The sequence below is a fragment of the Puntigrus tetrazona genome, chromosome 17 (genome assembly GCF_018831695.1).
Source record: "Puntigrus tetrazona isolate hp1 chromosome 17, ASM1883169v1, whole genome shotgun sequence".
Taxonomy (NCBI): Eukaryota; Metazoa; Chordata; class Actinopteri; order Cypriniformes; family Cyprinidae; genus Puntigrus; species Puntigrus tetrazona.
In genome coordinates, this window is record NC_056715.1 from 15,187,579 (window position 1) to 15,201,384 (window position 13,806).

The 13,806-nt window shown below is 38.2% G+C and overlaps 1 long non-coding RNA gene across 1 annotated transcript in view; it reads left to right on the top strand.

Moving 5' to 3' along the window:
- Positions 1 to 13,806, top strand: part of LOC122361633 — a 47,226-nt gene that overhangs the window by 23,072 nt on the left and 10,348 nt on the right. The gene's annotated exons all lie outside the window — the stretch shown is intronic.

Consider the following 13,806-nt stretch of genomic DNA (forward strand, 5'->3'; position numbering starts at 1 on the left):
GCAAATTGTAATATTTTTTTGTAAATATAGATTTTTTTTATTAACTTGTGTTGAATTTTTCATTCAAAATGGTGATGTGGAATAATATTCCTGCCAGCAAACCATGAAAAAAGTGTCTAGAGAATGACTTTTGGCATGAACAGGAAATGGGGAAAAACATATAAATAATCATGTCTATTTTAAATAAAGCAATAATAAAAAACAACAACACAATTTAAAATTTTACCTGCAGTTATTCTCTTTATCCCAAGTTGTTGCAAATTTGTCAAACATAAAAGAAGGTACTTTGAAGAGTGCATGTAACCAAACTGTTTTTCCCACTGACATTCACAGTTAGGAAAAAAATACTACAAGTCAGTTTGGTTACCCAGATTATTTTGTTTGGAACAAGTTGAGCATGAAATTATGACGTAATGTACATTTTTTTGGGTGAACTATCCCTTTAACTTTGAACCCTCTGTGTTTATGTTTGTGTTTGAATTTAACAGCAAAAGCTTCTGTAACACGTACGAACCATTAGGCTGTTTGCGACTACAAAGAGGACTTGCTGAAACCCAATGGACACATTAATTCAATTTTCATTGCATTTAAATTTTCATGCAGCACTGCAAACAAATTAGGAACTGGCTTAATCGTATTTAGTGGAAGCCAGCACTAATATGTTAAAAGGGCCTCAGGGTTGAAGTATAAATTATGAATCTGCTATATATCCAACACGTGCCAGAATGTGCTCCATAGGGGATGGCCTGTGTTTCTCAAATGCATTTTTCTTTCTTAGATCATAGGCAAGTAGCTGCTCTGGGTCTGTGATTAAAAAAAGACATCATCATCATCATCATCATCATCATCTTATCTTTGAGCTCCACTGCACTCATCCTTCCTCTTCATCTCTCTCATTCTTCCTCTCTCCCTCCACCATCTCGTCTTTCATTTGATGAGTTGGGGTTGTGAATTCTCTACAGCCTCCCAGGGTTTCTGCGGCCGGCCTGAAACAGCTGAACAAACAGAGGCTGTTCTGGAGCACTGCTCAAGCATAGCAGCACATAACTAATGGGCTCGCTGAGCGAATGAGCGGTGGGGGTTCGTGTCCAAGGTACTGTTTACAGATAAGATAAAACTTCAAATTGATTCGCTTGACTCCATTTTTAATGCTGTTCTTCTGATGAGAGAAAACAGTTAGCCAGCCGCTTATTTTTGTTAGCTGCAGATTTATCACTCCCATGCTGCGACGCTTTTCGAAAACGTGAAACATAAGTGCGTTCTGTCATTGTCATGTCTCTCGCCCTTTGCCAGAGTTTCTGCGATTCGTTTTTTTAATGCGGCTGTTGTCGCAGATAACTCACGGTTGTCCTGCGTCTTTATTATGGTTGTGGTGGTGACATTCGGCTTAGCGTTATAAAACGCACAGTAGACCGCTGGAGGCTCGACAGCCCTGTAACGATTTGCAGACGGTGAGTCGACTATTCTTAACCCCCTTCCCCGTCGACGGATCCAGCCAGAACATTCCTCACACATCTGGCCCTCCAACGCTCTCGCCTGTGCCATAATTACCCACAAGCCCTGGTGCTCTCCTTTTCTCTTTTCTTTTTATTAGCTGCAGAAACCCTTCCCTCATCAAAGCACGCTGCTCTCGAATCCCAGAGATGGGAGGGATCCTTAGAGGAAGACTCTGCAGAACAATAGTACACTTATGGATGACTTAGCCTTGGTGGAACATTCATATTGTTTTGATGCCTCACCCTGAACTCAGAATATTGGGCAGCACTAAAAATAACAACGACGCACACTTTGTTTTTGAACAGTAAGACGACCGATTCATTCTGTTAATGTTAAGGCACAGGATTTAATACATTTTTGGATCTGGTATGTCAGTGCAAAAAAAACTAATGCTAGCTAGACTAGTGCTGGCAATTGCATACAAAATAAAAACATTTGTGGAGATAATATGTGTGGGCATACTGTGTATATTTTTTATGTATATATAAATACTGCACACACACAAGCACATACTGTATATATGTCTAAGAATTTATTTTTTGAAAGAATATACTTATTATATGTAAATTATATGATTATAAATACATGCATGTAAATATTTGCTGTATATATATATTGTATGTGTGTGTCTCTGTATATACATGATAAATATACACAGTATACACATATATATATTATGTAAACAAAAACTATTTTGGATGCCATTAATTCCTGCCCAGCACTACAAAAAACATATTCACTACTCAACACTCACTCCAGTTCAGGCAAGTGTATATATATATGCATATTATACAGCAGATTATTTGTTCTAAAATAAGTAAAATCACTTAAATTATTAAAATGACAAAATTACAGCTGCAAGCTCAAAACTTACTTCTACTTATTTACTTTTTAATTTTAGTTTCAATTTGAGTAATTCTGTTATATGCTTTTTATTATTTTGTAATATATATTTCTATTTAGTACTCCAACTCAAACTTCAGTTAGCTTTCCATTGATTTACTGATTAAAATGTTCACGTTTGTTCATACAGTATTTTAAACTTTATTTAAACGACCGATTAATAGATTTAGTTAACAATAAGTGCGTGCACGTGCTTTGACGGGATGAGAGTTGTTTGGTGCGTCAGGCACATGTCTGAGCACCGGCTCTGCTCTGAAACAGGAAGTGAGGGCGCATGCAAGGGGGCATGCAGAAAGGAAGAGGCTTTGTTGGTATTCTTTGGCGGGAAGTGACATTGTTGAAAGTGCTGTGTTGTTTTCTTCCTTAAGCAGTCGTACTCCAGCTCACTGCTTAATCACGCTGTGCTGGCAGCTTTCCAGCTTTTTGTCTTTAAGCTCTGTAGATGTAGTCCATAGCTCTGGATCACATGACAAGAACAATCAGGTGCTTTTGAGTCCTACACATCACCACAAAACAGACATGACTCTGCTTTAGGGATAGTACAAACTGAGACACAGTCTGCACGTCCTACAAAATACCCAGTGACTAAGTCTGTTCACCCGCGTGCTCCCTGTGGCCCGCTTTTTTGTTCGGTGATGATAAATCTTATGAAGTCACAATAAAAGTGACAACAGAGCGACAAGGGTTTAAAAGTATTAGAATATGTGACATTGTCATTACAGACAGAATCGGATTGAACAAATGTTTGCACAATAGTCTTTGGAGGAGAAGCAGTATATTTTAATCTTCACTGAGCATCTGTCGGACAACTTTTTTTTTTTGTGGTGTTTTCTGCATTGTCTGCACTGGTCAGACCACCTCTGGGGCTTTTTGGCCAACTGAGCATGTTGAATCCTGGTCAAAGCCATTGTGTAGTATCACTCTGATTGGCTGATCGGTTTAGAGAACCAGTGAAAAGAAACATGAAAGCAAGGAAACAATAAAGCTCTTCCGATTTTACCTCTCCATCTTAACAATTTGCAAATAAATGAAATTATGAATACATAGTACTGACACCTGCTGGTTCGGAGAATTATTTCAGGTGCAGAGTGCATGTGTTAGTTAGCCCTTAGTTTCAAAAGTAAAGTAACAATACATAACCGCAAATATAGCAGATATTGACTAATTAAAAGCCAAAAAATAGCCAATGGGGTGTGTGAGAATCACATTGTACTCTTAAAAAAGGTGTTGTTTTTTAACACACCTCTGTGTTTAGTTAAGGACAACACATTTTGTGTTGCTTTTAACTCAGCAATGCGTTATACCCGCTGCTTTCCTACACATTAACGTGTTACAGTTACACAATTTGTATCAATTATGTAGACAAAAAATCACAGGGATTGTGTTGAAATCAAGTCAACATAAAATGCGTTAAAAATTAACAGTGTCATCCTCCCCCTCCCTCTCTAGTGAGCCAGGATGCTTCGTAAAGAGGGATATTGCTTCTAATGGATTCCAAACACCACAAAAGTTTATTAGGAAACAGAGCGCTGGAAAGTTAGAGGGGAGTGTATGTAAATGTGTGTGAGAGAAAATTTGGTTTGTGGAGATTGTGGCGTCCCATAGGAAAAAATACCCATCACATTTAAGTGTGTGTTCATGTTGAAGTACTAGTTCAAAGTTCCAGGCCTTCTGCATCAATGTTTTGGCTAGTTTGGATTTGTAAAAATGTATATTTCAGTTTTAATTGAAGTGCTCAAATGGCATATAGGCTAAACATTGCACCGCTTTAAAGACACAGCTTTGTGGCAATTTACCTACATAATGTGATGCACATAATAAAATTGTGATAATCAGATTAGAGGAATGTTCCATCATGAAGCATTGCTGCTGCTGCTTTTGTGCTTTTTTTGGCCTTATTTCCATAAAGATACTTGTAAATCGTCTTAATCATATTTAGAAATGAAGAACACGGTTCTTCTATAATGTACTGTAATTATGATGAATGACGCCCTTGGAGACCCTGCTTTTTCCCCTCCTCTGGTGTTAATCTTGAGCTTGTCACGGTGGTCTTGTATAGTTATGTGGATGGTCAGAGAGAGAGAGAGAGAGAGAGAGAGAGAGAGAGAAAGAGGAGATATTAGAGTGAAATGCCCTCCAAAGCGACAACACTGAGAGGGGGAAAGGCCATTGAGGATATATGTGTGTGTGTGAGAGAGAGACCCTCCTTCTCTGCGTCAGTGGATCTATTTGCTGATTCTCTTCACAAAGCCTGTCTTTGATGTGCTGCTGCTTCCTGCTTCCTAACAGGGCCGCTGTATTAAATTGAGTTTGCCTCCTATTGAATGAATTAGGCTTTAATAGTGTTATTGATCAAGCAAGTACAACCCTATACATCCTCCCACACCACAGGCTCCAAAGTGAAAAACACCAGCAAAAAACTAATTATGTATACTACCGTCCAAAGGTTTCGAGGTCCAATTCATTGTATTTCCAATAAACGCTGTGTAGAATCCCGTGGAAAAAGTAAGCTGAAAAAATAACGGCTTCTGGAGAAACAGCTTTGCAACACAGGAGTAAATTACATTGTTAACTATATTATCATAGAAAATGTAAAATGTTATTTTAAATGGTAAAGAGATGTAAAGATGATAAAGAAAAAAAATCTACACTGTATAAAATGACCGTGAGTTTAACTGTAAAAATGTTTCAGTATAAAACCTGTTAAATGGTTAATGGTAAATTCCTGTGAAATTTACAACGAAAACTGTAAACTGACATTCCCAGAATTCCCTGCATTGCATTTCCAGTTTTGCTTGAATTAGTTTTTTCTTTGAAATAATTGTTTCTTCTTAGTTTTTTCTTATCGGTTATGTTTATTAGGGTTGTATGTTACATGTCAATGTATGTTACAAGTCAATGTTTATTGCATATTTCAGTTTAAGGAATCTTACCATGATGGTGTTAGTGTTTGTGTGAATGGCACCTTCCATATATGTTCATATTTAAAAGCTGCTTGAGATGGGCTTTGGTTCATCACGTGTGACTTTCTCATCTCCACCTGCATATATATATATATATATATATATATATATATATATATATATATATATATATATATATATATATATATATATATATATATATATATATATATATATATATATATATATATATATATATATATACTTTAAATTAGCAATTAAATTCAAATCTTCCAAATCAAAGCATGCTCTTGTATGTCCATTTTCTCCTACACATATTTTGACATTTTTGCTGACTTTCTAAGCTATTCTTGTCTGTATGAGTGGGTGTGTTCTTGTAAATGTGTGTCGGCTTTTCATAAAAGTGTGCTTTGTTTTGTCCTGTGTTGATTTGTGTCATTTTAGACTGTCACACTTTGATTCCTTCAGTGTAGAATGCCATTAGACAACAAAGTCAGCATGCTTAACATTCTCTAAAAAGTTTGTGTTTCTCACTGAGACATGGGTTAACATGTCAATGTAAACATTATAAATATTTTAAATGCATTTGACATGTCCAGTTAAACTGCAGTGCAGTTGAGTTCATTGAGTTCCCTGGAAGTCAATATACTAGCATTGCCGAAGCTCCTTTTTTCCATACTGCAACTTAAGTAAACAACAACAGAGTTTCCTTATAGTCACATAGCTTAAACCAGGTGATGTACTGGTCCTAGCTGATCTTCCTGCCTGTCAAGCTGGTCTTTCTTTTTTTTTTTTTTTTTTTTAAACAAGTTTAGAGCTTGTGTCTGGTTGGGCTTGGAGTCCATCTGGCAAAAAAAAAACCCAAAAGCCAACTCAGATCAGTTAGATATAAGACCTTCAGCTATAAGACATACGACATATAGAAATTCAATAACTACTATTTAGCTGTCATTTATAAATGTAGCATTCTTATTAGCAAGACACCCCTTCCCACTCCTTTGTGTGTTTTATTGTTGTATGCATATGGGCTTTGTAAACAGGCAGAGAAAAGGCATAGTAATGAGGGTCAGTGGTTCTTGAGGCCTCACCGCAACTCAGCAGGAGGTTTGATGTAAAAAAAAGTTTGTTATTCTGGGAAATTCTCTGTTCTCCGATGCCAAGTTAGCCGTTAAATCGCCTGTTTTGTGCTGGTGACCCGTAAGTGATGTGTAGCTGGGATCACAGGGTCAATGCAGGATGCTTCCTGAAGGACACACTGACTCTGTCAGGGGCAGTGCACTTTCTTCTCCAGTAATCCCTCTAATTTACTCTATTAAACGCCATCTCCCACTCTTTAGTCATTAAAACCAGTATCAATTTCAAATTACTGCCAGGTGAGATTTTTTGTGAGTACTTTTAAGAGCTATTTTTTGTGTATTGTCCACAAGAGAAAATGTTAGCATTTAAAAACTGTACAATTGTGTCACTTGCATATGTGAACAGCATGGTGGATGACAAAAGAGAGACGAAATTCTTGACATATTGATCTAGATCGACATACATACAAACAAAAATAGCATGCCTTTTTGACCAGTAACTACACAGAACATCCTAAAAAATTAATAATGTTAGCATTAGCTTAAACCATGATGTAGCCACACATAAATATGGTAACAAAACTACCTAAAAAGTTTAATGGCCTGTAAACTCTTTTTTTGACATTGTCTCTAATGTGCTGATTTAGAGGTTTGATAAAATCCAAATCCTGTGATGTGATGTTAACTTTAGCAAGTACCGCTAACTAACTAATTCATTTGTCTTCACTCTCAAAGCAACCAGCTTCTTAATTTGGGCTAAGAGGATGACATTTAAAATTTCCAGGATCCCTGAGATCACTTTTCCTCTTTCTCCTGTTTTCTCTCTATGGAAGCGTTCAAAGTCACCAGCATTTGAGACCTCCACCTCACAATGCTACAGAAGAATGTTTATTTATCCAACATCCTGCCTCAGATCCGGACATATTATACCCCCCGACACATGAATTATACATCGGAATCAACCCGCATTGTTAGTTGATTATTCCAACATGCCTTGTTTAAAAAAAAAAATTGCAAGTGTAAATTTTTATTTAGTTTTTAGCATGAATACGTGCTGTTGTTGAAAGAAAAGCATCTGTTAGAGCCTTGTCCAACGGAAGCTAAGCAAATACAAAACTATTGAGAAGATCAGAGGACTTCAGATGACTCTAGCTTGTGCGCTACCTAGTATTTGCTGTCTTTTATTTACTCTCTCCTTGTTGCTGACTCGTAAATTAGAGGTAAACTAACACCCCCTTGCCATTCAGCAAAGTTTTTCTCTGTTATTAGAAGACGTTCGCTGTATCTCATACCTAAGTGATACTGAAGGACATTAGTCTAGTTCTCACAGCTTCACACTTCCTGTATTAACCTTCATCGAACCCTGCTGAGACAAGCAGTGTTATTCTGAGTTAAATTGGATGTTATTGCTATGATGTTTAAAAATGAAGTATGGCATTCTTCCTGTTGGTTTTATGTAAAGAAATTATTAAATTGCACAGGAATGTGATTTCAAACTGTTTCCATACCTAAGTGTGTAGGCCGACTCAGACTCCTGAGATTTCCTGAGACCGAGTGACATGGTGACTGTCAGAAAAAGACACGGATGAATGATTTGTGCCTGTGGAATAACCAGACCAATCTCATTCCTCAGTCTCGTACGATGACGACTTGCAGGCCACATCCAATGAGATGTTTATTTGACAGATTCTTTGACATCAGTCCAACATGTGACAGGTTGAATAGATATTCTCAGAAGAATTATTTCTAGAGGGAATGTGTTCACCAGTCAATATCATCTGAAACTGTTCTTAGGAAATATTAACATGCGGGATGAATGTTGCAGTATGATAAATGTGGGAACTATTTAGGTGACAGTATTGAAACGTGAAGGTGGCGGTACTGTAAAATCTGGTGACCAAGGCATGTTTGCTAAATATAAATAAAATAGATGTAGTACTAAATTAAACAAAAACTGGAATTGAATATGAACAGAGATTAACTGGATTGACAAGCATACGCTAGTTAGCATTTAAAGTGGATCAAAAAAGTTAATATTGAACCTTTAAATGTTGACTACTGTATATAACGTCAAATTATCTACACTACAAGTTTAAAGTATTTTAAATACAACATTTTAAGGAAGGGGGAAAGAGTTCATAAGCTGTCAGATTCATATCCATTTGTTGTCATTTTTCCCTCACCGTGTGCACACTGATAGTATTCCAAAAACAATGACGATGTGTTTCTAAGAACTGCTAATAGCATGCTAGCATAAGCTACTAAGGAAGTTTGCATCATGTGCTCCTGTCACCAGAGCAAAGGCAAAAAAAAGGAATTGATAAAAATGCAACAACGAGTAAGAAAGAAGCCAAGCCGGTCTTATCACACATGATGAGAGGTTGTGCTGATTGACAGCAGTGAAAACGGAGGGGTCAGAAAAGCAAAGCTCTCTTTGAGTAAGGGAGCGTTAAATCCAGACTAGTGCAACCCTGATCCCCCAAATCCCTCTATTGTCACAATAAACAGAAAAGCAGAGGAAATGTGTGTATGAGTGTGAGCACCCCTGCGTGTGTGCAAGCACAACCCTAAGCCTGACTTAAAAGGGATTGTATTCAATTTTGGGGGCTTTTGTTCAGAAGCCGTTTGAACTTGTTCGGTTCAATATTTTGAGGACAAAAGTTCTTCGTTCCACATTAAACCAAATTATTATTAATTTTATGACTTGAAGTAATGAGAATTGCCTGGTTTTTATTCTCTTTTCTACTTTCCTTTCTTGTTTAGATGGCTTGGTACAACAGGCCTCTGTCTTCTACTGAGCCCTACAGGGTCCTACATTCATTAACTTTCTTGAGCAACCAGGCAACCTGCTGCACAGCCTTAAAATGTCATTTAGGAATCCATGGTATTCTGCTCTTTTGGTTTGACATTTAAAACACTCTGTCTGATTGTGTCCTTGACTGAACCTGTAGACCTTCAGAGGCAAACTGAGTGAGATACAGGATAAGCCGAATAAAAAGTGACATATACTAGATTTTATTTCAATAAATCTTTAGAATGAAAGTCAGTGGGGTCCGATCTTGTTTGGAACCCAATATTCTTTAAAATATCTTTATCTTTAGTTGCACTGTAGAAAGAAAACCATTTAGGTTTGAATGACATGATAATTTGAACATTTTGTCTAAACTATCCCTTTAAGATGCTGCAAAAACTTTAAAGTTGACAGATTTCTCTTTGTCACTCTCAGTCTCATCTCATCTCTCTCCCCATTCTTCATTTTGGTTAAAGCAATCAGAGCTTGTTTTGTGCACTATCTATCACCTGACCTTTCTTCTTTATCCGCATCACATACCCCATGGTCTCTCATACTCATCTGTCTCCCATAAGATAGCCACAAACCTCTAACTTTCGCCAAAACCTGTCTCACACCCCACATGGGAGTCTGCCCCTCCCTGCACGCACACACAATCACATGACTCTTTCATTTTGATCCGCTCAGTGTGTAACGGTCATTTCCCAAAGCAAGCCTCTGTCCCCTGTCCTCTCATGGGGGCAGGGAGGATGTCTGCTGGCCTGGACGTGGAGTTCAGCGAGGTGGGGGACGTCTGAATGGTCACCCGCTGGGCAGAGGGAGGGAGTGTGCAGGGACAATGGTGGTCCTGTTTTAAGGGAGCGTGGTCAGGGGGAGCAGGGAGATGGGCTGGGGGTGTTTGTAGGGGCAGGAAACAGGGGGAGCCTATGGGAATGCAGATTGGTTCTCTGAATTGAACTGGCAGGCTGGGCTTTGATGTGAGCAAAGGGGGATTTTCATACGGCCCAACTTTTATCGATGTTAAAACCACTCCCCCACAAAACTTCATCTTCTCTATCATCCACTCTGTGCCTCTGCCTCTTTTCTCTTCTTGCCTTCCCATTCCCCATTGTCTGCCTCTAAATGGACTTGGGTATCATTTAGTATGAAAATAACATATTCTTTTAAACTTTCTCAAAATCACCATCATATGCTGTTTTTTGGATTCTACTGTGTCTCATGGGTTTACATTACCCTTTCTCAAAGTAAATTGTGAATTGAAAATATGCCAAATGGAAACTCCCATATATTGCATACATTTTTTATGCTTGCCTGCTCAGTTTTTCAAGCAATATATTGCAAAACTGCAATGGAAACAGTTTTTGTTTTTGCATTTACAGGTCACCTGGACTACGTAAAACCTTTTAGAAGCATCCCAATAGTGTCTCCCCATGCTGCTTTGCTAAAGATACACATCTACATCTCCTTAACATCCATTGATATGGCTTAATGTGATTTAGGTAAAAGGTTTAATACAAATACCAAGTCAATGGTTATTCTTTGTACACTACTGTGATGGTGCAACATAATATTATTTGAAGTATACACCTTTTTTTTTTTTTTTTTTTTTTGTAAAACTTTGAATAAGAGGATTTCATAAGTGCCGAACAAATTGGGTCCATATAGGTGTTGATCAGCATGCTAGTTAGCTCTGTATAGGTGGAAAAATTAGTTCACTCCAGAGGTTCAAAGCAACTAAACTTTAAAAAACTTTATAATAACTTGATTTAAGCACCCCTGCAGCAATGCCATTAATTAGACTCTGAGAATGTTCTTCTCTGTGTGCTATAGAGAAAAGCTGTGATTACGGCCAAATCCAACCGCCTCGCCTCTCATACAAATGCAAAACCCCTGAAGGAGACACTGCTTTAAATTCACAATGCACACACACGGTTCAGACTCCACACTCGCTCTCTGCCAGTGTCCTCCAAGAGGAGAGTCTTAAAGAGAAGTAGAGTTGTAAGGAGGAACAAAAAGGTTTAGAAATTGCTGAGTAGAGGAATTAAAAAGAGATGAAAAGAAAGAAGTGAGAGTGGAAATTGTGTGTGTACGTGTGTGTGTTGGGGGGACTAATTACTTTTCTTCCTCCCTTGAAGAAAACGCCTCTTCTTCGTCCAGCAGGGGGATGGGGAGGCAGTTGTAGATAGGGGGTCTCGTCCCACCACTTCAATCTCAGCATCTCAGCACTTTTCTTTGTGTCTCTCATTTATTTCTTTCTTTCCTATCTGCTTTTTTTCCACACAATTATTATTTATTCCTCCTTTATTTCGTGCTCTCCTGAGGACCTCAAAAGAGGCAGATCAGAAAGATAGGGAGGGGGCCCCGGCTCAGTCTGTGAGGCTGATTATGGGCTCAGATCTGGATTTAAAAAGTTGGCTGTAGAGAGGGCGAACAGGAATGGTTTTACTTCAGGATCAGTTGAATAATAGCTGGAGAAATCTGAGGTCTTGTAACAGCATTGGTAAAATGACATAAAAAGCATGATTAGACCACATTTCATGGATCACTACAGGCAGTGGAAAAACTGAGGGGAAAATGCGCAAGTTGGTACAAGGTATTACGTAAGTCTTCTGTACTGCTCTGGGATCAGACTAGGGAAAATGGAAGATGTGGGCACCATTCATTGAAGCTGATGCCAGATCAGATGTTTCCTTTGAATAATGGCGAGACCCTTCAACCCTGACTTCCAAGCACTAATGTACCACAAGTCATTAGCGCACTCGTTTTCATTCAGGGCATTTGCGTTCGTGTACTCTCCAGTTTGATATCTACGTCTCTTTTTGTCTTTCCAAGAAAACCAGACCAAGTCAGGTGGCTTGCAGTCTAAATTTTATTTGCCAAATTAGATAGTGAATGTAGTCGCTTATGTTTTGAAGCACTCTGCTTCTGGAACAATGCAGCTGTGTATGAAATGGAGGGAGGAGAGCTAGCCGAGCAATGAGAAAGACAGAGCCGCTATTACAGGATATTTAGTCTTGGTCTTAATGATAGTGGACAAAATGACATAAGACACAAAAAGCTTCCTGTGACATTATTGAACATGTTACTCCTGCTGAAAGGACCTGTTTAGACTAGCTTGGTTCAAATTCGGTGCTGATCTAACTAGTAAATCTAGTTAACAGAATAATTCATTTTACCCCAAAAAATCTGTCATCATTTACTCACTGATTTAGTACATGAACCAATATGACTAATTAATTTATAAATCAAATGTTTACTAATCCCTTTTTATCAGTGAAGAATTGGACAGATTCTATTGAGTTTGAGTACACGTCAAGATTTTTATCAAATAGCAAATGAAAATTTGTCTTATAGGGAAAGTTCAGCTTAAAATTAAAATTTGGTCGTCATTTACTCACCCTCATGTCATTCCAAACCTATATGAGTTTGTTTCTTATGTTAAACATAAATATATTTTGATGAATGCTGGTAATCAGTTGATGGTCAACTTGATGGGGACCAACAACTGTTTGGTTTTTCAACATTCTTCAAAATATCTTCTTTAACATATAGCTGATGGAATGATAGGAGGGTGAACAAATCATGACAATATTTCTAACTGTCCCTTTAATGATAGAACACCAACACACCAGCATCCAAAACACAAGATATGCCGGTGACCCCCAAAAGGGCATGAATACTCTCTCATCTTGAAACAAGATGGCATGGCAGCTACCAAATTGCCCCAAAAATATAAAGACGCATTCGTAAGTCTGTCAAATGTTGTCTTGAGTTGCAGTTATCATATTTACTAGCCACAAAATGCACACTAGGACATAAACCATGCACATAAAGTTGGTCTAATTTAAAGAGTCTATTGTCTGCTCAATGTTATGACTTATATTATGCATAAATATACCGAGATACATTAGAATTAATGCTATTTTTGGCGGCCCAGATGTTGGCTCGAAACTATCAAAGAAGTTGCTATTTTAAGACGTGTCAAGTCATCAAGAAAGAGAAATGTAAAGAGGAGGGGCTTGTTTTGTTATTGGGAGATAATCATGTTTCCTGGAGCGGTCTAAATGAGAGCCGTCCAGTAATGGTAGTGCAGGAATGCAGTCAGTGCACACCGCTCAACCCTCCCTAAATCTTGGCTCCACTCCACTCTCTCAGCACTCCACACAAAGCTTCCTTTGTTCAGCCTGGTCTTGAAAAGCAATGCTCCGTCACTCCCTTTCTCTCTCCTTCTCTGTTGTCCTGCCTCACTCCTCTCTCTTCCTGTGTATCTCTTCTGCCCGCTCCACCAGCTCACTCCTTATCTAAATGTGCTCTGCTCTCTCACAGTCCTATCTTATGTTTTTTAATCAGTCTTAGGTTAATTTATCCTAGAATGTTGGGATCCTTTCTGTGTTTTTACTTCCATTCCTTCTGTGTCTGTTTTGTCCAACTTTTCCCAGTGTCTTTTACAGATTTCAGTGTTGTTTATTCACCAGAAGGTAGGGATCCAGCCAAGAAATCTGTATTATCCTGCATATTCGCAACCTTAACTGGGGGGGAAACATTTTTCAAGCAACTCTTTTTCTCCTCAACAGCTATTTTAGGTTAACCGCACATTTAATAAGCTGGAATGAGG